This window comes from Camarhynchus parvulus, chromosome 4, assembly GCF_901933205.1.
Source record: "Camarhynchus parvulus chromosome 4, STF_HiC, whole genome shotgun sequence".
Classification (NCBI taxonomy): Eukaryota; Metazoa; Chordata; class Aves; order Passeriformes; family Thraupidae; genus Camarhynchus; species Camarhynchus parvulus.
Window position 1 is genome coordinate 56,178,468 of NC_044574.1, and position 26,103 is coordinate 56,204,570.

Below are 26,103 nucleotides of genomic sequence, written 5' to 3' on the forward strand. Positions count from 1 at the left end.
GCAGATCTCTGGTAGGAGAGGATTGTACTCCTGCATGCTGCCTCTGTTGACAGTACTTGCTGTTTCTTTTGAAAACCCGTTGCCCTTCTCCATTGTGTGGCTGACCCTGCAGCATTCCTGTGTGCCTCTGGCTCTTTGAGCAGTATTTTGAGATCAGACTGTTCACTCTGATACATTGCATATTATAGCCTTTGGAAGTATAACTTTCCTGACTGGAAAAGAAACTATTACCCTATCAAAATGTACTATTTTCTTACATAATTCAGATGACCTGCTCTATATACTGAATCTGGGGTCACATTTGCTTTAAACAGCTGTGCCCTCCCTTTGACATTGCAGGCAATTACTTTGCCCTCAGTGGTAACTGGATTGCTTTTTGTAATGCAAGCATTTCAAAGTTTCATTAACGTGGTTCAGTGCCTGGGGCAAAGGCTTGCTGGCTCCTCTGCCCTCCCGTGTCCAGATGTGCTCTGCACAGGGCAGGTGGATCACCCATGGGCTGTGCCTCTCCTTGGATGCCAGCATGCGTGGTGAGACTCTTCTGTGCACCTGCATGTTTAACTTTGCCCTGGACGCTCTTGATGCCACCAAGATGTGGATTATGATACAGGACTTCCCTTGAGTGGCCAAGCTGTTCTCTAAATACATTTTTCCTGTCTTAACTCACAACTGTGATTTGTCAAGGGAATCCTGAAAAGATAAGACAGAAGAAAATATGGAGGGAGGCCTATTTCAAATTAAGGCATGCTTCCCATCATTTAAAGGTTTTTCCCCTGAAATCTTAAAAAAGGCCTGTAATTATATGATATTTTCCCAAAGCAGATGACTTTAACCAAGAAACTTGGCTTATGCCTTCCTGTAGAGCAGCCAAAGGAGAGGTAATATTTACCAGATTTGACATGAGAGATCAGGAGGAATGTAAATAGAGTAGTCCTCCAAAAGACACTAAAGCCAGATCAATCATCCTGCAGCTTTGACAAATTTGCTAACATCTGTTCTGGTGCCATTTCTGCTGTACAGACCTGCCATTAACCATGGAGATGAAAAGGCTTTAATTAAATGAGCAGATTGACATGTTAAACTTTGATAACATTGTGCCATCTGGGTGGGTTATATTTGCAATTCTCTCTGCAGCTTCTTAGATTCAGGGTATATTTCAGCACTGCCTCAGTTATTTTCAGGAAGATACACTGACCCTAGAGCTCTGGGGGTCCCTAAGGCAAGGTGTCAGGCTCTAAGTATGTGTAACAAGATGTGTATTGCAGCATCTCACTTCTGAGCTGCATGACTTTTGTTTTACAGTTTTGGTTTTGCAGTTAGGTCTGGTTTTACTAACACGGTGCTACATAGTCCTGGCCACAACTGCTACTGTAGATTTCAGATAACAGGAGCATAAAAATTACTTACTTACCATAACTAAACTTAAGTCAACAGATAATCAGGATGGGTTACAGATTTAGAAACTTTTAAGATGTGCCTTAAAACCCCGCGCTATTCATAGATTCATCCCCTGCTGGCAGTGTGTCGCTGGGTTCGTACAAAGTAGTCAGTTCAAGAGAAGATTGCTCTTAATTAAGGTGGAAATTGATAAGTAAAATTTTGCAGCGCTTTAGGTGCCTAATGTGCTGAGTGTATTCAGCTTACACTGTAGTATTTGTCATCCCTTCAACTTGTAATAGATTGGAGCAGGGTGTTTATTATGATGAGATGCTGTTATAAATAAAAGGCTTTTACAGCTTCAGAGAAAATCTTTATACAGCTTAATTGTGTAGACAGGTTCAATTCCCAGGAAGGCCAAGAGGGAAATCAGTTGATAATTTTAATCCAGAATCAATTTTCTTTAAGCTTTTGAAACGTGCTCATCCAAGTTTTTCATGCAGCAGCTGGTTTCTGCTGAAGTAGCAGGTGGAGTGTGTGGCTGCTGTGTTACTTCAACTGGGCTTCCCTTTATACAAAACTGGATATCTGGTGAACAGATGAACCTGTTGGAGTTCAGGTAAACACTTACCTGTCTGCCAATACTCTCATCTCTGAGCGAGATAATCTTTCTGCTGCAGCGTGTGAGCCGATGCTAAAAGTACTGCTGCTAAATGCTGCTTTTCTGCCTTTTTAGCTGCAGGATGCTGTCTCCAATGTTTCAGGAACCTAAAGGAAAGGATTTGTCGGGACTTGAAGAGGTTTTAATGTCTGAACAACTGCATAGGAGGCTATGGATAAAATCCAGTTGTCTGGGTAGAGTGCAGGAAAACAGCTTCAGACTCTCCCTCTTCCATGATAATGACACTTGAAAAACTTTATAACTTGTACTTTAGTTTTTGTTTATCTGGTTTCTTTGGAGTACAAGATGCAGGGTTGTCTTTGACTAGTCAAGCCACCTTTTATCCAAGAGACAACAAGCTTCCTGACAAATGCCCATGACTTGCACTGTTTTTCATCCCCATTTTTGTGTAATCACTGTTTGAAGGAAGCATGTCAGCTAAGACAGGTGTGTTTGCAAATCCTGATGATGTCAGATTGTAGCTCATTTACTATGGGGAAGGACATTTGGAAGTGCTGTTAGTCTGGCTGTAATACCATGCCTGTGTACACGTTTTGTCTGGATAGGCTTTAAAGAGAAATCAATACGGGCATCAAACGAAGGAGTCCTGCTACCAGATGTAGGTATAAAGCCAAGGAACACGGAGAAGGATACACAAAATATGGGATATTTATGTTTCTGATAGTTTGGAACATGCACATCTGCAGTTTGGAACATGCTGTATTTGTAGTATTAATGAGAAATTCCTGTATGCCTTTTGAAGCCCTCTCACTGCACTTGAAGTTATTTAAAGGATTTTTGCAGGACATCACATATCCTGTGAGTCACACTGTGTCTGAAGGTTGCCACTCTACAACTGTACTTGTTGGAAACATTTTGATTATTAATCCTTCAGTAAATAGTACTGGCTGCTTCCAGATGTTACTGGTGTGGTAGTGTACAGATGCATATAGAACACCTGAGCCAAGGCTGGTGGATTTTCTGTGCACATGTGTTTCACTTGGGGAGAATGGTCCTGCTTTACAGAGCTGGGGTTGATTTGGCTTAGTTCCTCAAGAGTTCCCAACACGCTTGTAATTGACACAGATGCGTTTAGGATGTAGCATGTGTCAGGGTGTTTAATTTCTTAGTGCTCCCTAAGGATGATGTGTTTGTAAAGGGAAAACCAAATGTGCTTTATCTCCTTTGAAAAGTGTGCAATTGTAGGAAGTATAGGAAAAGGTCATCTAAACAGTGTAAGACCATGGAACTGTACTGGGTTGGTATAAGGGTAGTGATTACAGTCTAAGAAATCATGTTCTTGTTTCCCAGAGGATGAGGCAAAACTGCATCTTGTGTTCCACAGACATCAGGATTGCAGTGAACCTGCTGCACAGGTCAGGGGAGCACGGCATGGGGGAATGCTCTAATGAGCCCTGTCAAAGTAAAAAGCTCATAAATATCACTGGAGCAGTGAATCTATCCCCAAGCCTCTGTTTGGGTGTAATATAGATCCTTCATGAAGTGCTGGCAGCAAGCCTAGATGTTTTCTGATAGGGCTCTGCTCTCAGCACGTTTTGATCCTGCCCTTTGGAAGATACTCATGACTTGTTTCTTCTCTAGCCTAGGCTGACCAAGAAATTAAGGGTTTTGTATTAGCTGCCAAAAGTTGTGCAGTGAGTGTGACAGCTCAGCTCCAACAGCCAGCAAAAATGGGCTGCTCAGGTAGGAGGCTGTGTGGAGTGGTAGATTCCAGGATTCCTCAGGGATGCCCACTCCATACTGCAGCTGAGCAAGCCAAATTGGAAATAAGCTCATGGCTGTACCCTGCTCTCACTTCAGAACGGGAGCATCTGCTGAGGATACCTCTACCCTGGGCAAAGCAAATCTGTTATTTATTTTTAGCCTTGTTAGTGATGGAGTGAGTAGTGGCAACAAACAGGGAATAAATACACTACATTTCTGTTCCTGGAGCCGCCTCTCTCAGATCTGTTTTAGATATTTCACTGTTGCCCCATTACATATTCAGCTCTTTGGTCCCCAGCACAGGAGCAAGTCCAGGGGAGGGATACCACTCTGAGCTACCTGGCTTCGTGAAAGGTGTCTCTGCCCATGGCAGGGGAATTGAAACTAGATGGTCTTTAAGGCCCCTTCCAAACCATTCTATGATTCTATGATACATTCATTTTGCTGTTTGTGAAAAGGGATAGAGATACTTATTTGCTTAGTGCAGCCTAGAGGAATAATATGTTTATGTAACTGCCTTCTCAAATATATTTTATTATCATAAGAAAAACTATTCTCTTGTCTTGGTCCCTGGAAGACAACAGTTATACCTAGTAGACATTTATTATTTTAGGACTTACCTATGTGGGATATGGAAAATGAGTTTTCACTATTCTTCTTTTGTCTCAGCTTATGAACTGCACAAAAGCCTCTGTGGACAGAAGCAAGATTTCTGCCTTCTTCCTGTGTTTTCCCTTGACCCTTTCTCAGAGTTAAAGCAGTGCAAAGCACAGAAACTTATCTTTACCTTCCAGCTTGCTGTTGAGTCTGTGTTTTTGGAATAATATACTGATCCTAGCTGCCAAGTTGTAGCTGATGTGCCTCTCTGTGTGTGAGTTATGAAATGGTGATGCACAGCCAATTCTTGCCCTGTCCTTGCTATCCTCTCCCAGGACCTTTGGAATAAACATAAAAATAAGGAAAGGAACAGTGATCTCGTGACAGAGCCCACGTTACACAGGATGAGACAGGTCTCTCATGGAATTGATGCTGTAACCTAGGAAAACTGCTGGAATCCATATGTGTGATTTGTGTATTATTAATATTTTATAAATTATAGCTGTAAGTCAGGTTTTTTTTGTAGGATCTTTGAAGGTCCCACAGATGATCTATAAAGACAAAGCCTCTTTTACTGAGCTTGATATCCGAGGTGCTACTGATTACAGTCATTTTTATTAGGATGCTTCTCCAGCAGCCATGGGAGTGAAGCCAGTCTCATTTCATTGGAGCTGATTTACAGGTGTCAGGCTGTGGCAAGTTTCAATCATCTCAGACTAGGGCTGTGTTTGAACTGATGACCCAGGAGGGAGCAGCTTTAAAGAGCTGGATTCATAACTGATGCTGCAGATGATCTGTACCTCCCTGGTGCATGTGTCACTGAGCTGTTGGAAAAATTGCTGGGAAACAGACCCAGAGGATGTGCTGTCTGGTTCTCAAAGGCTAAGAGTTTGAGAAGTTTTGTTTGCCATGTAAGAGCAAATAATGTGCTTTTCTGGCTCACATGGAGGGTTGTTTTCCATGGTGAAACCTCAAAACTATGTTCACCTTCAGAACCTCTGCTTATTTTTTGACTTCCTCTCTGGATTTGAAACCAAGATGTTGCTGTCGCCAGCATTTCACTGTGATACAGAGGTCCCATGTGCTCTCCTTGACTGAAAGTTGACATGATTGTGTAATAAGTCTTTAATCCACATCTGAGCTTTCTGAATTCCATGTTTAATTAATAAATTTTTATTTACTCCTTCTTTTCATAAACCAAGGAAATAACAGCTGGTGTTTGCTTATGTCAAGCAGACAGATGCCTCACACAAACACCATACTTTTCCAGCATCAAAACTGAAAGGGACTTAATATCTGTAGGGCAATTTGTGGATGCATCTGTGTTTATGAACCTGTTCATTCCAAATGCAACAACCAGATTTAAGGGGAAGATAGAAAATATGTTGTCCTTATGGATAACAATTTCATGGTAATTTTTTTTTCTGATGTTTTCTTCCAGACCTGCTATAATGTTTCTCCTATCTCCCATTCCCCTTAGGAATAGGTTCTTTGAAAAACAGCATATTCTGGCAGTTTTTTCTTGTGACCTAGCTCTTGGAGAGGGTTTCTCTAAGCTGCAAGGCAGAACAGCAGCCAAAAATGTAATTGGGCAAGTTAAATAGTGTGCAGCTGAGAGCCCTTTGCATGGTACAGCTGACAGAAGCTTCCATGAGAAGATCTCAGCATGATATTCAGGGTTATTTGGGCATCCCAGAGGGCTGCAAGAATATAACCAATTCCAAGCCCAAATACACAAACATATGGAGAAAGACTAATTTCTTACATATCAGCTGAACTGTATTAGGACTGCAGTGAAGTTGGAAGGAAATAGAGGAAAGCACTCTGAAAGATTTATTCTTGTGCTGGAATATGCAAAACCAGATGCTGCGTCTGTATCACAGAGGAAATAATTTCTGTGATTGTAACGTTCTCTTTGCTGTTACGGTTGTGTGCGTGACTGATTTTTCACCTGTCTATGAAATGTGTACAGCAATTTTATCCAGCAGAGCAACTGAAAGGACAGTTCAGCTTCTCCTAGGGCTGTCTAGTAATGCCTATTGCTGTAATGCTGCCTTTAGTAATGCTGAGGGACAAGCTGACAGCTTTGCTTTCAGCAGAGATTATTTTATTGACAGCAGAGGCTTGCTGATAAAGTGGAGGGCAGATCGAAATCTGGACATCCTCACATATTCTAGGCACCTTTAACAAAGGACCCCAAATGTTCTTGTCACACTGAATTCCCTAAGCAGTTGGGGATTTATGGGTACTTCAGAGATTCCCCTTGTAGTGTTCTGCAAGTACCTACACTGCATAGCTGTCTTCCTCCATACCTCCTTCTTTAATATATTTGTGGTCATATTGTTCAACACATATCATAAAACACAAGGGATATGCTCAACAGCTAAATTTACATTAGCATATGATCCTTAATTCAGATTTCTGGGTATTACTCCCATTTTGCATGGGTGTAGCCCAGCTGGCACCTCTGAAAACGTTTCTGCCATAAAGTACTAAAAATGAAGAGAAGTAGAGGCTCAAATCCCATTTAAGCACACACTGTGAAGGAAAGGATTTTGTTCTGAAGTCGCATGAAGTATTAAAAATTACCCCAGTATGCAAAGTTGCAGTCTCTCCAGGAATAAGGAAGAATCTTTTGAGTGGGATGTGAAGTGGATACTTTAAGTGGCAGATCCCAAACCTTAGAGGCAGAGCAGAAATCCGTAAGCAGTTGGTTTCGTCAGTTAAGAAATTTAATTTATTGCTTCTCATGGTACTTGGGAAGAAAGTAAAATGTCTGGCAAAACAGCTTCCCTCACCTCAGCCAGCTGGCACAAAAGGAAAACTTGTTGAACAGTCTGGATTCAGGGAGCTGCAGTCAGGACCATGACATTTGCAGGCTGCAAAGTTGCTGCGTTTCCCATCTTGCTGTCCCTCCCCTTGTTCCTTGCCCACCTACACACACAGCTGCTCCCTGCCCAGGCAGCCCTGGTGTCCACCAGTGTCCAAAAATGTGAGGAACGCGGCCCCACGGTGCTGGGCCAGTGCTGCGCCAGCCACTGGAACACGTGCTGTTTACAAAATACTGCTCGAAATATTCCCTGGTGCCACGGAGAACAGAATTGGGAGGCAACAAAGGCAACAGAAGGAGATTTTTTTGCCTTTTTTATGAACTACAGGGAAGGTAGGAGGCTATTGCTAGCATGATTTTGACTGGGAGCAGTGACTTATCTAGGCAGTGGTAACTTGCATTCAGACTCTGCTCCTCTGAGCCCTGGGGAGAGCAAGTGGACCCAGGGACTCTGCAGGCTTGTGGCACAACTTTTTCTTGGGTTTCTTCAGTGTGCTCCCAAGCCCAGCTGATTCACTTAGGTACAGCAACAGAGAGGATTAAAGCTAAACCTGATTTGTAATAAGGAATCCTACAGCACAAAGCCTTGGAATTTTGTCTCAAACAGTTAAAAAACAACTGCTGTTTTCCAGGGCATCGTTCTTGCTCATGTGCTTTTGACCAAAATATGCAGTAGTCTTACAGGTTGGCTTCCAACCAAACTGATCTTGTAGTGTCTCCCAGCACTATATGGCACCACCGTATGATTTAGGTGGATGTTCAGAAGGAATTTTCTCAGGAGGACAGAGAGGTTTAACCTCAGCAATTCAAATGGAAAATGGTGCATACTTGCTATGATGTGGTTCAGCTGTCTGCAGGGCCTTGGCAGTAGCAATCTCGTTGTGAATTCAGTAGTGAACTCTAAATCTTGGCAGCTGTGGGCCAGAATTTCCACTCGTCTTTCCATGCATGGTGTCAGCCAACATCTGACTCTTTGGAGAGTGGCTGACTGTTGAATACTTGCATCACTGGCTTGCTTTTAAACAGGAGAGGTGAATTAGTCACCAACAACACTGAAAAGTTCTCAACACTCTCTTCACGTCCATCTCACCAGCACTGCTGGGTCCTAGGCTTTGGGAACAACAATCCAGAATGGTGCAAACACAAACCCACCACTGTTGGGGGAGGAAGAGCTGGTGTGTGAACAGGAGCTTGACCCCACAGATCAATGGGCCTTGACAATATCCATTTGAGGGTGTTGAGAGAGCTGGATGGCTTCATTGTGAGTCTGCTCTCCCTAATCTCGGAGATCAGGGGACATCAGAGAAGGCTACAAGAAGGGTAAACTCACCCAGATATACAAGAAAGGCGTAACAGAGGATCCAGGAGATTACAGGCCCATCAGTGATAGATCAGTTCCTGGGAAAGTTACCAAAGGAATCCTCCTAGGAGCTATCGCAAGATACACGAAGCAGATGATTGGGAAAAGCCAGGATGGATTCACCAAGGGCAAATTGTGCTTGACAGAGCTGATCACCTTCTATGGCAAAGGAACTGCTCAGTCCAAGTGGGGCAGGTGATGGACGTTGTTTACCTGAATTTCTGCAGGGATTTCTATATTTCCAGCCTCCTCCTGGATAAACAGACACATTATGGTCTAGACAAGTGGTACTTGCAGTGGGTGGGGAACTGGCTGGCAGGAAGCACCCAGGAGGTGCCAGTAAACAGCTCCTCTTCAGGCTGGTGGCCTGTCACACGTGGAGTCCAAAGGGATGGATATTGTGCCCAAAATTGTTTAGTATCCTCACAAGTGATCAGTGTGACGGGACCAAGTGCACCCTGGGGAGGTCTGCCAATGATTCCAAACTGAGTGGGGAAGGGGACACTTCAGAACGGAGACTCACCCTGCAGGAAGACCTGGATAGGCTGGAAGAGTGGGCTGCCTGAACCCTATGAAGCTCAACAAGGTCAAGTGTAAGGTTTTGCACCTTGGAAAAAACATCATCCAGGGGTGCAGCACAGGCTGTGTGTGAGCTGCCTGGTGGGAAGCAGCTCTGTGGAAAGGGCCCAAGGGGTCCTGGTGGACAACAAGCTCAGTATGAGCAAACAGTGCTGCTGTGGCAGAGATCCAGTGGGATGGTGGGAAGCCCCACCAGCAGAGATAAAGGATCATTATCCAGTTCTACTCATTGCTTGTCAGGCCACACCTGGAATACTGTGTTCAGTTTTGGTCCCCACAAGACAAAAATATGTAGACAAGCTGGAGGGGTTCCAGAGAAGGGCCACAAAGATGATCAAAGGACTGGGAAGGCTGCCATATGAGGAAAGGCTGAGAGAGATGGGTTTGTTCAGCGCTGAGAAAAGAAGGCTTAAGGGGAGGCCTTATATCACCATGTTCCAGTATTTAAAGGGTGCCTAGAAAGATGGAGACTTCTTTTTACAAGGAGTTGCATGGAAAAGGTGAGGGGTAATGGTCACATGTTATTCCTGGGGAGATTCCAATTTCTGTGATCATTCCATGAACTCACTGGAGGAGAAGCAGCTCCAGAAAGCAGGCTGCTCAGACCTGGGGGACGGGTGATGTCTGTAACTCCCTCATTGCCCTTCCAACTGGGTAGAATAGTGAATTAGCCAGAAATACAATGCTGAGTGTGATACTTGATCAACATGACTGCAAGAGGCTGTGACTTAGGGATGTGTTCATATTAACAGCAGTGTTCCCATGGATTTTGGTAAGGAAGGAGCTGCTTTGTAACATTGGAATATGATGTATTAGGAGGGGAATATTTCTCTCCTACGGTGACTTCACTGAGTGCAGCTGGTCCTCAAATGTGTTCTGAAGTAGTGTCTCATTAGGATCAACTCATGGGAAGTAACAGATGGTGAAGTGAGACAAAATTAGTGAGAACGTTGTGCTCGGTTAATGCTCTTTCTCTCTATAAATAATAGCTGGCGAGTGGAGCAGCAATGAGGACATTACACTGTTATGTTTGTGGCTACCTCTGCTGCTGCTGCATAGATGTTATATGATGCCTTCCAGCATGTTTGGTCAGCACTAGAAAAGAGTAGAAAGAATTTGCCAGCCCTTTCACAAGGGTGAAAATACTGCAATTCTGCTGCAGAGCAAATAAAATCCAAGGAATGCTCAAAGACTTATGAGGGGAAACAAGTGTGAGAGACAACTTTACATTAACAGACAGTCAACTTCTTCATACAAAAGTGAAACAAAACCCAGCATCTTTCCTCTGATATTCCCAGTAAGTCTCCAACTTTTTATTGTTTACTTCTATCCTAAAATCTTTCTTTGAAATATATGTATTTTAATAAGATTTAACTTGCTGTGGTTCAGACATCCTGGCTTGTTGTCAGGCACACTTCATGGCTGGAGCAACTACCAGGAGAATCACTGTGGCTTTAGCAGCCTTTTAGAATGCCATAAGTGGCTGCAGCCAGCCATCACCTGCCCCTTCCCATTTCTTTGTGTGACACAGTGTGAATATGTGTGAGGCTGGCATCCACAGACTGGAAGTTTTACATTCAAATCTGCATCTGCCATCCCGGCTCAGATATTGGCAGCAGCTTTGGCATCTTTGTCTTGAATGACATCTTCTGCAACTTTTGTTGTCAGTGATTTTTTTTCAGGGCACAGCAATGAAAAGCTTTGCAAAAAATAATTCCTCCTGAGTTTTTTTTTCTGGATTTGTCAGCCTGTGCCGTAAACTTACCTTATGGGCCATTTTGTAGACTTTTTTGCAGACCTTACTCAATGCCCTGCAGGACATATGCTTCTGTTAGAGAGCTTCTTGAGGTGTTCTTCTTACCCTGGTGTGAGGCCAGCATAAAATCCTTCTCTCTTCCCCATGCTAGACCTAACTCCTCAGTGGAAGCAGGTGCTCATGCTATTACAAACAAACAACACCAACCCCAACAGTGTGAAACTTTGATTTGCAGGAGGACACACAGATCTCTGAACAGCTCAGAGACTAAGGAGATATACTTCCTCCAGGGATCTTTTATCATAAAAGCAGCTTAAGTGACTCACTCTTTCCCGAGGATATTCTTAAAACAACCCCACTCAGTTCGTCTTTTAGTGGTCAGAAAGAAGATTTAGTTTGTGCTGTCTTTCAAAAAAATAAAAAAAAAAAGAAAGAAAATCTTTTGAAAAAAGTCAATGGCTGTATTTCCAAGAGGATTTGGGCTGTATTAGAGGTCTGTAAGGCTCACTAATGCATGGGCTGACTGGCACTATCTTCACTCAAGCAAGTGCTCCAGTGAAAAATTCAGTGCTATTTTTAGTTCCCTTACAACAAACTGCTTGATTGTAAGGCCTGGGGAGCCGTGACACCGTGATCGTGAGGGGTCTGCTGGAAAAGGCAGAAGGACGAGGCACGGCAGCGTGCTGGCTACGCCGGGCACTCCGGCTGATGCACGGGGGAACACGCCAGGAGCAGGTATTTTAAATTGCCTCCTAAGCCTTGCTCTGCCCACGAAATGAAGCTGCTGGCCAGAGTCAGGGCATGAAAGCGTTAGCTGGCTGGCTCTATCTGCTCCTGCCCTTAAAGATTTCATTCCATAAATTCCTGTCCTGACCGTCAGCTTTTAAGTCGTCTCCTCTCGTTTCCTAGCCTTTTCTGGGATTTTGCAGGATCTTTAGGCAAGTTAGCAAATGGCAGTAGCGGGAGAGAGATAAGTTTCCCGAGCGGAAGGCGTCGTGCTCTGCTGGAAGCCCCGCCGTGGCAGTGCCTGGGTGAGTAGCCGGGAACGAGCCGGAGCTGCAGCCGGCAGAGGAGGCGGCCGGCGGGGGTCGGTCCGAGCGGCCGGAGGGGCTGGAGCCGTGCCCGGGCCGTGTCCGAGTGCCAGCGGCCCCCGGCCCGCCGGACCCCGCCTCGGCCGCGGCGCTCCCCCGCAGGTCGGTGCCGGGCGCGGGCAGGCGGTCCCGGGGGCTCAGGGGCTGCTCCTGGGCGCGGTGGTCGCCATTCCTGGGCGGTGGAGTCACGAGCGGGACGGGCGCCAGGGCCGGGCGGGGCGCGCCGGCCGCGGCTGCCCGGGCCCGGCCGCCGGTGCCAGGTGAGCGCCGGGCGGCTCCGCGGCGCTCCTGCCCCGCAGGGACGGCAGCGCTGCCGGCGGGATGGGCCGCCCGGTCCCGGCTGCATCCCGCCCGCCTCCTGCCCGCTTCCAAGCGCTGTGTCACAGCCTCTGCCAGCCTGCCTTAAGACCGAGGATCCCGGCCTGCTGGGGACGCGGCGGGGCTCAGCAGGAAAAGTTGTGCGTGTGTGTAGTGCCGTGGGGAGCGGGGCAGTGCTTTGCTGTCTCGCATTTGCACCCTTTTGGTTCAACTCGTCTGTGCAGCGCTTGTGGATTCCTCGCCTCAGAGTCAGACCCAGGCTTTGGAGTGAGCGTTGATGCAGTTTAGCTGCATTGCTTTGTTTTAAAATAACTACATGTGTTTCACCCTTAATGATACCATTATCTTAAAATAGCTCGATGTGCTGCCTCCCTTGAGTTACTTGGTAGAAAAAACAAGGAAGGGGAACTGCTGAATTCCCATGAACTTTGTGTTCATAGATCCTGCTAGGCTTTCAGCATGCTGAGCTGCTTGTAGCAGTCTTCTTCATGTACTAGAAATGTGTATTACCAAACTGTTCTCTGCTGCTGTGGTCACATTCTCTGCCCTAGCTATGCTTAAGGTACATTTGAAAATACGGGTGGAGTGGCACTTCCATGATGGCGGTTTTAGTGTACTCCTGTTAGATCTGTGCATCTGTATATTAACAGTGCAGATGGTGCAAGCAGAGTAGCTATAGCATGTGCTGGCTTCCTTGTGCATTAAATTAGTTCATATAATTAGATAATAATCAGTTATGCTCATGGGAGATGAAATAGTTAATGTTTTGATGCTTGTCTAAAAAAAATTTCAAATACCCTGTTTTGTTCTCACTGGTTCTGGCCAATCCAGACTTTTATCCTCCAGAAATAGTCTTCATCACTAGTTGCCAGTTTCAGCGCTAGTTACTAAAACAAAGGCAAGTAGAATGAAAAGTCACTTACTCCATGGCCTGAATTCAGTAAACTGAGTCTGCACGGTTTAGAATTTATACTTTCAGAGTAATTAAGATGAATTATTTGGGTTTTCTTCTGGCAAAAAGCAGAGGTGGATGAGATTTTATTAAAACTTCAGCGACAAATGTTTTAGTGTTAGGGCACTTCTCTGGGACATGCTGTACACGTCAGTGTAGATGAAAGTTCTGTGTTTGCTTATGGTGATCAAATGCACAAATTTTACCTAACTGCAGGAAAGGCTGACTGCATATTTCTTAATCAGTGCTGTGTCTTCCCATCTATTAGTCCTGTTAATCCTGAGTGTTTAAAGGGCAGGTACCACACAGCCCACTTCTAGAATTACTCACCGGCACGTTGTAGTGTTTGTGTTTGCATAGGGGATACTTGTGCACGGTGCAACCCTGACACCTTTCAGGTGAGCAGTGCAGTTTGTGTCTGGCATGGGCTGGAATCAGCCTGGCACAGGGGACGATCTGTGTGACTAACTGCATTGTCTAATTTTGATACTCTGGTACCTCTGTATTGGAAAGACACCTCAAAAGGCAAGCTCCATTACCTCAGGGATACTGCAGTCCTTCTCAGCTACCTACAGGTGCTGTCCACACCCTGCTTGAGGACAGCTCAAAGTAGCAGCACTTCAGTTGCTGTTTGGTAGCGGGAATATGAGAGGTAAGGGGAAGGGAGTTGCAATGCTTCTGAGAGCTGTTAGGAAGTGAGTATGTGTTTACACAATATTTGGATATAAACCCCCTCTTTTTCCTCACACCCTTAAGCCTTTTAGTGAGGTGAGTGGGTGAGATGCTGTGCTGCCGGTCACACATCATGCCCTGAGCTCAGGAGAAGGTGGCCCTGCAGGGTGTGTTGTAACACCCTGATTCTGGAGCTGCTCATGGATAGAACTCCCTTCCTGTGCTCTGCTGCTGCCTCTGGGCTTCTCCCTCCTAAATGGGGTTACTCTTGTACTTCATTGTCTGTGCAGGTTCTGAGACAGGTCAGAAATCTCATTTGAAGGAGGTGAAGTATCTTTCTGGCTTTATTGTACCAGTTGCGAAGTGATGGATTGCACATAAGCTCTGCACCTGATATCTCTTGCAGGCCATAAATCCAAGTGATGCAGCTCAAAAGCAAACTGTAAAGTCCAGACTGACACTGACATTTAAATGTCCATTCAGGGAAATACTGGTTTCTGAGCTATGGCTAAAGATGAGCAGGTGTCAGATTCATTCTCATGTCCTCTGAATGCAGTGCAGTAAGTCACAATTATCTCATCTGTTTTAAAACAGCTTTCTGGGGATTTTTGATTTTTTTCCCCTGATCTTTGTTAGCTAATTCAAGTAGAAGTGGCTTATAAATTAAACATAATTTTCTAATGAATCCAGCTCATCCTTCTTAAGTCAAGTCTGATACAAAACCAAACTCATTTTAATCATTAAATGAAGTCATTGACTCTTTTTGTCTGTGAATGTCAGATGGTAGCAGATTACTGAAGTACTTAATCTGAACATTATCCATAGAGTGCAGCTCCCTCTTCTTCCAAGATATAGTTATTAAATGTTCTAATACCATGCATGTAAAAAGTTGGAAGTTCTCAGCATTCATTCCTGCTGGCAGAGGAGCAGTTAGAAACTTCTCTTGGCAACAGATTTTGTGAATAATGCAGGGGTTTTATTTAGTGATGAAAGGAAGTGTCAGACTTTCAAAATGACCAGGAACATGTTGGGGTCATTTAGGTTGTCATGAGAGCTGCTCTGAAACCTTCCCCTTTTCCAGGTATGCAGCTAGATCCAGGACCAGTGCACTTTTCAATCCATCTGACAGCAGGGTAAAGAGGGAGTCTTGTACACAAAACTAAAAAAGTCCAGTTTCTCTGGGTGAGAAAGGTGTCAAAGAAGACCTGAACTGACATTTTACACTTAGCCATAAATAAAAATGGGGCAGCTAGTAGCAGCAAAGAATGTTTGTGAAAAATAAGCATAATGTGTTTAGAGGTGGCATGGGCTAGAAGAGAATAGAAATTGAATTTTTCATTTGGAAAGGACCTGTAAATACTTACTCAGTCCAATTGCCTGACCACTTCACTTGATCAAAAGTTAAAGTGTGTTATTAAGGGCACTGTCCAGATGCAACAGTCTTGGGGCAACAACCATGTGTCTGAGAAGCCTGCTGTAGTGTTTAACCATCCTCTCAGTAAAGAAATGCTTCCTAATGTCTAGTATAAATGTCCCCTAATGCAGCTTTGAACCATTCTCATGCAGGAAAATACAGGTAATACTCAGCTGTCTATGTGCTAAGAGTGTTTCCTGAAAATGTGTGGAAGAGCTAACAACATCCAGCAGTTGTTTCAGCTTCCTTGTTTGCAGTCTGCTTCAGGCTTCATTTGGTTTCCTTTATTCTCCCCTTGGGATATCTCCATTGCAAATGTGTTGGATTTGTAATGAGGAAGCACTAGGTTTCCAATACTTAGTGAACAAAGCTCTAAAATGTTTCCTCTAACACTAAGAATTCATCATGCTTGTCTGTGGATTTTAAACTTCAGCCTGTTAGGGAGCCAATTAATGGTGCTGTGTTACCAGAGGAAAGAGATAGTGTATTTTGGCTCCATTTGTTCATGTCCCCACCATGGCCTGCCATTGGGGTCTTTGTTTCAGTATAAAAGGGGCGTTAGTGGCTTTGGACATCTCTGTTTCTGCATGCTACTAACAGGAAAACTAATAAAATCATAGGTTGAAGGTGTAAAATATAACCCCAGAGTGACTTAAAATATGGGAGAGATGGTGGTACAATTGGAGCTTGCAATAAATGGTCAAAGATAAAATGGAAAAATCTATCCTTATTAAAAGTGGTGTGTGCAATATATTTATTTAGGCACTCAAAATCAGGAGACTTGTGGCTGCTTCAAATGAGAAATGTGTTCTAAGGAAATACTTTCTTCATTTAAATTTAATTTGAGGAGGCTTGAAAGTAGAATTCATTCTTGTGGAATTAGATTATGCTCTGGTTGTTATATTTCTCTCTTCCCCATCATCTTGTCTTTCTCAGTTCCACAAATAGCTTTTTCATCTTGGTTGCCACTGGCAAAAGCCTGTAAGTAGGATTTTTGGACACATATGAGTGAATCAGAAATTCTGTGGTTGGAAGTTTTGCAGTCATTAGGAGGAGGCGCCAGAGCAATAGAAGGTCACTTGGTCAGATTTAAGCAAACTGTAAGTTTGGGGTTTTTTTTCAGAAACAGGATGATAATGGTGAGGAGATAGTGCCAGGAAGCAACCTGAGTGCTGAATCACAGTGTCATCTGCTTTTCTGCAGCCTATGGAAGCTGCATCTCACATGTTCTTCCTTCAGAAATCGGGGTGCACACCTTACCCAGATCACACTGTGATCACCAGGAGTGAATCTTGGGCCACAACCAGTGCATTTCAGTACTGACATCCTGAGGGGATTAATGAAACATGGGCTTATCTTTGTCCTTTTTCTGCCTCCAAAAGATGGGAGATAGACTGGGAAAGGCGGATCTCGTTTTGCCTTTCCCCAGGGGTACCCTGGTACATTGCAGAGCCATGTCTTGTGGCTGGGAGAGGTGAGGGGTGGGACGCTGCCTAAGAGCAGAAAAAGCTGATGGAAGCAGTGGAGCAATAGAAAGAAGATCCTTCACCAAAGTTGTTCTTGCCTTAAGCAGTGCTTGTCTGATCCTACAAGGATGTGAGGCCACTAGTGGGATCTGTCTGCTTTATAAAGAACTTGAATGCCCTGGACAATGTGATGTTCATCAGGCAAAACAGGAAAGGCAGCTGTGCATGTGCATCAGCCTTACTCCTGTACCGCTTCCCAGCCTTACAAAACCTGACCTAACACCCTGAGGTTCACACATGGAATAGAGAGGACTCTTAGGGGAAAGAAACAAATGCTGTAGGGGTTGGGGCAGAGAAGATGACAAATTGCATACACTTTTGATAACCTTAAGGGCAGCTAAGTGAACTGTCAAAAGCATTTTGTGAGCCAGCTTTCCAGCAGGAGTATAACTGTTCAGTGCCCAGGCTCTCCTGGGAGAGTCATCCTCACTTGCCAGCCCCTCTCTCAAGGTGGTCAAGTTGTGGTCCCAGCTGCATTTGAATCCTTCTCCTTAGCAGAAGGATACCGAGGCAGCAGTGGGTACTTGTGCAATGGTGCAGTCACTGCTGTGTAATTATTACATCAGGGCCCCTGAGGTATGTGCCCTGGTCCGTGACTGGACTTGTGATGCTGGCTGGTCTGGCTGGCAGCTGGCACGTTGTTAAATCGAGGCATGGGATCTTGCTTTAGTGTGAAATCCCCTGGGGGCAAAATCTGCAGCTAGCCCAGCAGATTGCCGTGGTAGAAGCAGCAGCCTGTCCCCTGCCCTTGCACACCCCCCCTGCCCCTGCCTGCCTGTTTGCTCCCCTGCAGCTCAGGTATCCTGTCCTTCAATCCTGTAAGAACCGAAGCACTGGCAGCTTTCAGCTTCTATACTGAAAGGAGCTGATTTCTGCTTTTTATCACCAAAAGTGAAAGGAGGCTTTTACTTAAAGATAGCAATCGGTAGTAGTGAGACCCGTTTCTGCTTGTGTGGGCCCTCACTCTGTCTTTTTAAAGCAAATAATAAACCAGCTTTTATAGTTAGTGGTTTCTAACAGTTCTCACTGATGCAAATCACCTTGTTTATCTATTTAGATTCCTTCCAGTTCACCAAGTAGCACGTGAAATTACTGAGTTTCTGATGAGTGTCCTGTAAAATCTCAGTTAAGGTATGGTGGGACAGCATGTTGTAGTTATTTAAATTACAGCTTTTTTTCTTTAAACAGCGGGATACTTATTTGACATACTTCACTTCAGGTATGACCTTTGTGTCTCTGCTGGTACATTTTCTGAGTTTATGATGCACTTCACATTCCTATAAAGTCTTTCACTGAGTGTTCTTAGAGTCTTTACAAAATATAATTAACTGAAATACTGTGTCTCCCCTGTGAGATCAGTAAATACCCTTAATTGCTTTTTGCAGCAGGAGGAAAATACGGTAGAGAAATTTTAAAGGAATTCACCAATGCTGGGTGAAAAGCTACTGAAGAGGCAGCAGAGGCTGTGATTCCTGAACCCTCTCTGTTGTGCACCATTTCTCTTTCTTACATAAGCATGCATAGGAACGATGTAACCCAGCAGAGTGAGGTAAGATGTAGGTCAGGTTTCTTTTGTCAGTGCATCTTTTGCTTTTTGACCTGTAAGTTGCTGAAAGCAACAAAAGCCTATGGATGAGGGAGCCTTTTCAGAACTGGTTAAAAAAGCAACAAGCAAGCCCTGAAAGCCTCAATCCCCTCTAAAGAGCTATTTTTAGGAAGCTAAATCAAAGAAGAGTCCCCTGGGGGGTCTGTACACAAAGTTGCTGTCTGCCTGCCTGCCTTCAGATAGCTTAAAGTTTTAATGCACTTGTCAGGCTGTCACCTTTTGTGCCTGGTGAAAACAGAGAGCAGGCTGAACGGGCTGTCGGGGACAGACAGACCCTTCTTCGAGGCTGCTGGTGCCAGGCCCAGTCACTGGAGGTTTTGGGAAAAGGGAATGTACAGTGTTAAGATGACTTTCAGTCCCATTTTGATCAAAAGATGTTTTTCACTCTGTCCTGAGTTAAAGGGGAAACAGATTTTCACTGTGTTGTTGTTAACTACTTTATCAGAAAAATGGCAGCAGAACCTTGAGCAGAAATGACCATATATACTGATAACAATATAAATGTGATGCCTGGCTTTAAGGACCACCAAGGAAGGAAGCTTAACAAGGCATCATTGTCCTTTCACAGCTGTGTGAAAAAGCTGTGTCTGTCCCTTCAACCGTGCTCTACACCACGTGGAAGTTCTTTTTTACCCTTGAGTACCTGGTGGTTTATTTTTCCTGAAAGCAGAATGGCTCCAATGACAAGGTTGGAAGGACTTTGAGGCTTTATTCTGCATTTGAACATCCTGAATGCAGAGGCAAGAGGAGACAGCACAAGCTGCTGTGTTGTTGAGAGGAAAGGGAATAAAGTGCTGGAACCAATGTCGGAGTGGCAGTGCAGAAGTGCCAGGGGAAGACAGTCCTTGCTGCTGATGCTCTGAAACACTTCACTGGGAGCTGAAGCACTACTTACTGGCTTTGTACAAAGCAGGCTCTTGACTGTGAAAGTTGCAAAGAAGCCAGGAGCAGCTGGGACAAAGAAGGCAAAACCTTTGTTTCCTTGAAGCCCTTGGCACTTTCTTTTACCCAGCACATGTTAAATAGATGTTATAGTAAATGCAGTCATGCAATAACAAATTGGATGAGCTAATTTAGGTGAAATGAGAAACAATGAAGAGTTAACTCTACATTATTATTGCTTTGACATTTGCAGCTCGCATATTTTTTCTTAGAAAATAAACCATCTATTTTCGACAAGGACACTAGAAAGAAAGGCTTGGACACAACTCATTTTTATTTCAGCTCAACAGATAAAAGCATGTTGCTGTCGTGAGAGTGGAGCTGCTTTGCCCCAAGAAAGCCTCCTTAAAGCAGGGAAGGCTGGAGCCACTAGAGATTCCTGTGGCCTTGAACTGTGCTGGCACAGGATAGTTGTTGAAACAGCAGTTATCACTAAGAATTGTTTGGAATTCTTGCCTAGAGACTTTAACAGAATTACCAACTGATAATTCTGGCTGATAGTGAAGAATTGTGATAGGTCAGGGGGTGACTTAAAACAATCTAAAACAAGTGCAGGTGCTGGTGGCACTCATTTAAACCCACAGGAAAGTAGGGACACAATGAAGAGAGGCAGGCCCACAATCTGCTGTGTAAATACTGGGAAGTAGTTTATTAGCAACAAACCATCCCAGTCAGCCAGCTGAACTGAAGGAGGCTGGAGTGGGGAGTGTGTCACCTATGGCATGGGAAGAGACTGCACAGTGAAACTTTCATCCCATTGTTTCACAGGACATAGCTTTGGTAGGTGTCGTTCTGTATAAGAAATTGGTGTGGTGATTTTGCATTAAGGACACTCTGCCTTATGTCCTGTGGTTATTGCTGTTAAATTTGGAATGTGAGAGTGATTTGGTTGTTGAAATGGAACTTACCCAGCAGAAGTGACTTGGTGCTTGCTCTAACACTGTGCATCTGTAGCTATGATGCAGCAATCCCAAATGAGCCCTGCTGCAGCCAAGCATTGGGAGCTATGGCCTCACACCTGGCCATGCCTCTGCTGGGTGTCAGGCCTGTAGGAAATCACTGCTAGCAAGCTAAATGCCTTAGTGCTCGTCAGCCAATTCCAGGTATATTTTTAAACTACCAGAAAGTTTGAAATTTCCTTTATTGTGACAGCAAGAAGTGGGTAATACATGCAGGGGACCTTAGTGTGAGAACTCTTCCAGCTTGGAAAAGATCAGGGTTTTTTGGGGTGGGAAAGTTTCACAAACCCTCCTGCTGCTTATCCCTTTTTCCTGTAGTCTGCCTGCGTTGTGTCTGCTGCGTTGCAGATGGAACCAAAGTTTCTCTTGCATCTTATTATGAACTAGTGAGAGAGTGTTCACTTGAAGAGCCAGGAACCAGGGTCAGGACAGAGGGGACCTGACCTTTATTTTTGATGGCCTGTCTTCAGAGTAGTATTCCCAGTGGTGGAGTACCTATATAAGGATAATTCCTTTTTTCCTTTTTTCTGTGACTGATATGGCTAAAGCCATCATTTAACAGCCAAAGACAGTCTGGATCAGGAAGGGCTTCTTGGCCATAAGGAGGTAAGATGCAGGACTGCATAGCTGATTAATTATTGGATCTGGAAGAGGAAATACTGAGATGTCACTGTTTAAAATTTTCTGTAGTGCTTTGTTAGCTTCCAGTTTGGGGAGAACTTACAGGCTTGAGGATAAAAATGTAGCTTTAGTGTAGAAAATGTAATTTACTGAATAACACCCTAATGGTGGTAGGTACCTGAGCATTTTCAGCACTGAGATCCAAGCATTGCAAAACCAGATGACAGGCATGTTCTTTTTCTGTAATCTGTAGGATTGACCTCAGTGTTATGATAACAAAACCATTGCCATGCTGTCTATCCCTTCTGTTACGTGCCCCTGTGGGTTTTCTACCTATTTCATCTACTTCTGCAGCTACCAGCTCATTGAAGTATTGGATCAGTATTTTGACTAATTTTGAGTGCATTGTATATATTCAGGGCACTGAAAATAGTCACTGCTTAGTGCAGCTGAAACCACACTATGATCTGAATTGCATGACTAAAGTGAAAGGAGTCCCTTAGATTCATTGCTTGACACTTAATATCCAGAGAGGATGGTGGTTGTGTTCTCATATGCCATAAAAGAAGCGAGTATATCTAAACCTGTATAACACTGTGGAATTAAGTAGTTTGCCATCCCCTCTTGCAGGCCACTTTTACATCTGAAAAATCAAAGCTGCCATTTGTAAAGTGGGATTTAAAAAGGCCTCAGACAGCAACCCCAAAGGCAAGGCTGCTCTCCCGTGGCTGGCAGCCAGCTGCCTGGGAGGCAGCCCCATCCCACTCCCCTGCCCCTTTCCAGGGCACGGGGCTGTGTGAGGCAGCTGCACGCTGCTGCAGACAGCAGAGGCATTAACAAGAAATGGCTCTTCCGCGTAGAAACCGCTGTGGCAGCGTAATCTTTGTCCAGGGCTGTTTAGGCAGCAGTCTGAGCTGCCCTAATGGGAGTAAAACGTACATTGGGCCAGTGCTGGAGAGCTGCACGGATACGGGCTGTTGGTAGCTGAAGGTGGGGCTGAGCTGGGACAAATCAGTGTACCCACACTGTCCTGGAAAACTGGAAAAGAGGTTGGGACTGGAAAGGAGCAGCAGCAGTAAGGAGCAGAGGTACTCTGGGTGCACTTTGGGTTTGTACTGGGCAAGTAAGAGCAGCAGCAGTGTTTAGAAGGACATTGTGTTTGTGATGAGGTGGAAAAGTGTCTTTTTGAAAAATTGATACTATAAGTTCTCCCAGCCATAAATATCACCAGATGAAGTTTGTCGTATTTTGTTTGTTGTATTCATTTTGAATGGGTTTGCCAGCACTGTGATCTGTAGTCTTATAAAGATGTTTACATCCCTGCAGCATATGCTGGAATCTCTTTCCAAAAGCATGGATCTGCTGAAACTTACCTGTATTGTGGAAATTTCAACTTTGGTCAGTTCCTCGGAGTGAGCATGTGGGACCTGTGGCTATAATGCACTTCAGCTGAGGGGCAGGGCAGTGCTGCCTGATGAGAAATTTCCACTGTGTCTGCTCTGGAAGAGCCTGTGCATGTGTCATCATGTGCTATGAATTAATTCCCAGTGCTCCTGACAGAAGAGAAGCCTGATTCTGGAGTCTCAATTTTTTAGATAGCAGAAATAGAAACAATTTTTCTTTCTTGGAGAGAATTATTTCAGTAAGTCCTAAAACAAGGCAGGATTATTTATGGGTGTTTTTTGGTTTTTTTTCCTATCAAAAATGAATCACAAAGTTAAGGAAAAAGCCTCTCAACTTCCCCAAAATAAGATCAGAATTAGAACAAGTCAAGAATGTGTTAAATTTGTTCTGCAGCCATGCTCTCTAGCTGTTACAGATCACAGGTGCATAGAATTGTGGTAGTTTGAAAAGTTGTCAGCAAACAGGAAAATTAATGTAATTCTCATACTTCAAACAAAATACTAGCTTCTTTTTGTCAGAGACTTCACAAACATGACTGCTTTTTTAACATAAGCCTGCTATGAGACAGATTTTAATGCAGCAGAAGCAGTTATGCTCAGATTTAGAAATGGATGAAGTGAAAGAGAATTAGAGGGTAAACTGTTGTTCTTGTAAATAGACAGGAAATAACATACTGAAGTATGATAGTTTTCCAGGGTATTCTGATACACAGCTCTGAGGAAAAAGCTGGTAATGTAACTCAAGAAAGAAATTGGGATTTATTGTGGTTGTCTCTCAGAGACAATTTTCAGATGACCTGAAGGTTTATTTGTGGCACCTTCTCTTTCCAGTGCTATAGTTCAGCTATCAACAGCTGATAAAAATCTGAATAGAGTGGTTGGTGAGATGGGCACTGTTAGACAGGAAGCATGGGAGAACAACCTGGAAGGAGTGGCTGCATCTCTATCAGCTCTGTACCTGGCTGTACCAAAGGTCAGGACAGTTGCCCAAAAGCATAGCTGCAGAGGTTTGGAAAGAGGTAAAAATGGCAGAGTAATTTGCAGGGATGGTATTTTGTATAATTTCAGCAAAATCTGCAAGTCTCTTGGTGGATGGAATTAGAGCTGTAGTACTCATTCATTGCTTTGATAATTAAATTCTCTATTTTTTCCATCCAATTTTTTGGTCGTCCTTCTGCTGGCTTTGGTATTACACTGCATGTAAGCTTTTCTTCCATCCTCATTGCTATCACTGAGTTGGAAGGAACTGACTCCTCCAGTTTGTTCAGCCAGCTGTGCTCATAAAGGACTTTGCTTCTAGCCCAGATGCTGAGGAAGGCAGTTCTGTTCATGGGTCAGCTCCCTCAGCACAGGAGTCTGCAGAGGAACTTGTCCTTGGTAACTCCTTTGGTATCTCATGCTTGAGTTGCCTCATTTTCAGGGGCTGGATTGTACAATGTGTGCAGAGAGGGCAGTGGCAGCTCACACCTGCCCTCTCCTTAGCGCTCCTGCTGCATCTGCATTGAGGTGACACAGTGGGAACTCTAAAATGGGATCTGGATCAGCTGAGGCCAGTCCCTCTGGAGAAAGCTGGATCCCAAGGTGTGTAAAAGTCATGCAAGCATTGATAGCCTGAATAGCCTGTCTGCTCTTTGTTGTATAGTGTGGTATAGTTTAGTTGCAAGATTTAGCTCACCAGTTCTACTAGGAGCTAGAGGAATTTCCCAAGGATAATCTTAAGGATGGGATCTAAAAAATGAGGCTCAACTTAAGTGCTTGTGGTATTGGAGGCAACAAATGTCCTGCTTTGCAGTAGTGTTCACAAAAATGTGTTTCTTTCTATTTATCAGGCCTTTCATGCTTTAGTGTTCTATAAACCACATGTCTACAAATCCAATTATTAATGACTCATTTTTTTCAGAGCTTGATAGCTCAATACAGGGAATGTATGGGATGTCTGGGACAAACGAGGTCCCTTACAGCACATTGTACTTTGCTGCCCCTTTCCTAGCACCTGCAGCTCTATATTCCTTAGTTTGTGCTTGTTTCTGTGTGAACAGAGGCTCATGTTCAGGAGCTTGCTGTTCAGCATGGCTTTCCGGGAGAAACGTGAACGTGATGAGTGTCCCTGACCTTTTTGTCCTTGGCCATAAAACCCTTTCTATTGTATGCAGCTGCATGTACAGCAGGTTGGTGTTTGCCTCCTTGAAGCACGTTAGGGATTAACCTTTTGCAAAAGCCAATTGCAGACAGTGAAACCTGCTCACCACTGCAGCCTCTCACCTCTCTTCCTCCCGGGGCAGACGTTTGCCCCTGGCTTGGGACTCTGTTTTTTTGGCAAATAAAAGCATCTGTCTTGCCCCAGTGAAATGAGAACTTTAATGAGGTTTTTGGAGACCTTCTGCACTCTGCCTTGAAATGTAAATTTACTCAGGGATGGAGATTATTTTGGAAGAGGGGGAGCAAGAAAGTGATGCCTTTGTCACAAAGGTGGAGAAAGCAGCCTGGTGGTTATGTTAAAATGCCTGTGCCTTTAATTAATATTGACTGAGTCGGCTCAGAAGAGAATGCTTATATTATGTGCTGTGGCTGAGGGGATGTTGAAATACAGGCAGGAATTATCAGGCGAGTTTCTGTCAGGGCTGTCGTCACTGTCGTGTTTCTCTTTGGCTTTTAAATCCTTTCCTTGTTTGTTAAAAGAGCAATTCGCAGAACACCTTTCCTGGTGGGAGCTTGTTTTACAGTCTTGGGATCTAGCTTTCCATTCCCAGCTGAAGAACTTTGGAAAAATGTAAGAGATGGATGACTGCAAGAATAACAAAGTGTAAATTAGTTGAAGATAAACATTTTGCAGTATGTTAAATACTGTCTGTGGCCTAAGACACAGTATCCCTTTAGTGGAGAGATATGGAAGCATTTCTGAGAAAAATAGGACTGGGTTCCTCTGGGGGAATGGGTAGGAGAGAGGGAGAGGAGAAATGAGACCAGTGGAAGCTGTTAACTGCCCAAAAGTGCCTTGGGCAGGCAAGTTCAGATAATGGTGCAGAGCAGAGGGAAAGGGGCTGTGCTGCAGATCGCCTGCATTAGGTCTGGAGGTCAGATCTGAATTGGAGGCCAAGGTGCTGCAATTTCGGCTCCTGTGGTTGCAGGTGACCTCCAAAGAAATGCCTCCCAAACAAACAGCATGGCAGTGCTGGCCCCTGGAGCTCAGCTAGCAAAAGGTACCAGTTTGGGATATTAAACAGTATTTGCAATCATTTCCACCTCAGTGATTATGGCTTTGTTTTTAGTTTGACTGTTAAGTATACATTGAGTTCAAAGCTAGGGCGGCAGAAACATTTGTTTGCATCATGAACAGAAAGATCATTTGCAAACATTGAGGATTCAGATCAGCTTTCATGCTGGCAGGTAGTTGCTTGACCCAGGTCAAGAGACTGGGCAGCATTTCAAGGGCTTCAGCCCAGACTGGCCCAGCTGGCCCAGGGAGTCAGGTTCCATCCCCTTTCTTGCTGCTGGGATCTTTCTGCTAAACCAAACAACACAAACACATCTGTCTGGTTCTGTACAGCAATAGACCAGAGAAACTGCTGCTGCTCTTTATGCCTTACATTTAATTCCCCATATAATGTATTTAATTGCCCATCTTAATGGTTTGTTACTAGAATTACAAAATGCCATCTTGCTTATAAAATAAGCAAAATGCCAGAGTTGGCAGCTAGGTCTCAGGTAATGTGT

The 26,103-nt window shown here is 44.3% G+C and overlaps 1 protein-coding gene across 6 annotated transcripts in view; it reads left to right on the plus strand.

Moving 5' to 3' along the window:
- The window catches only part of ARHGAP24 (Rho GTPase activating protein 24), a 184,413-nt gene that overhangs the window by 101,428 nt on the left and 56,882 nt on the right, over positions 1-26,103 (plus strand). The window contains exon 1 of one of the 6 annotated variants that reach the window (XM_030948387.1): positions 11,460-11,620. The exons of 3 other annotated variants lie outside the window; for them this stretch is intronic. The gene's annotated coding sequence lies outside the window, so the exon portion shown is untranslated. Of the gene's footprint in view, positions 1-11,459; positions 11,621-11,651; positions 11,917-21,896; positions 22,075-26,103 lie in introns of those variants that run through there. 2 more of the 6 variants (XM_030948386.1, XM_030948388.1) reach the window with 2 other exon arrangements.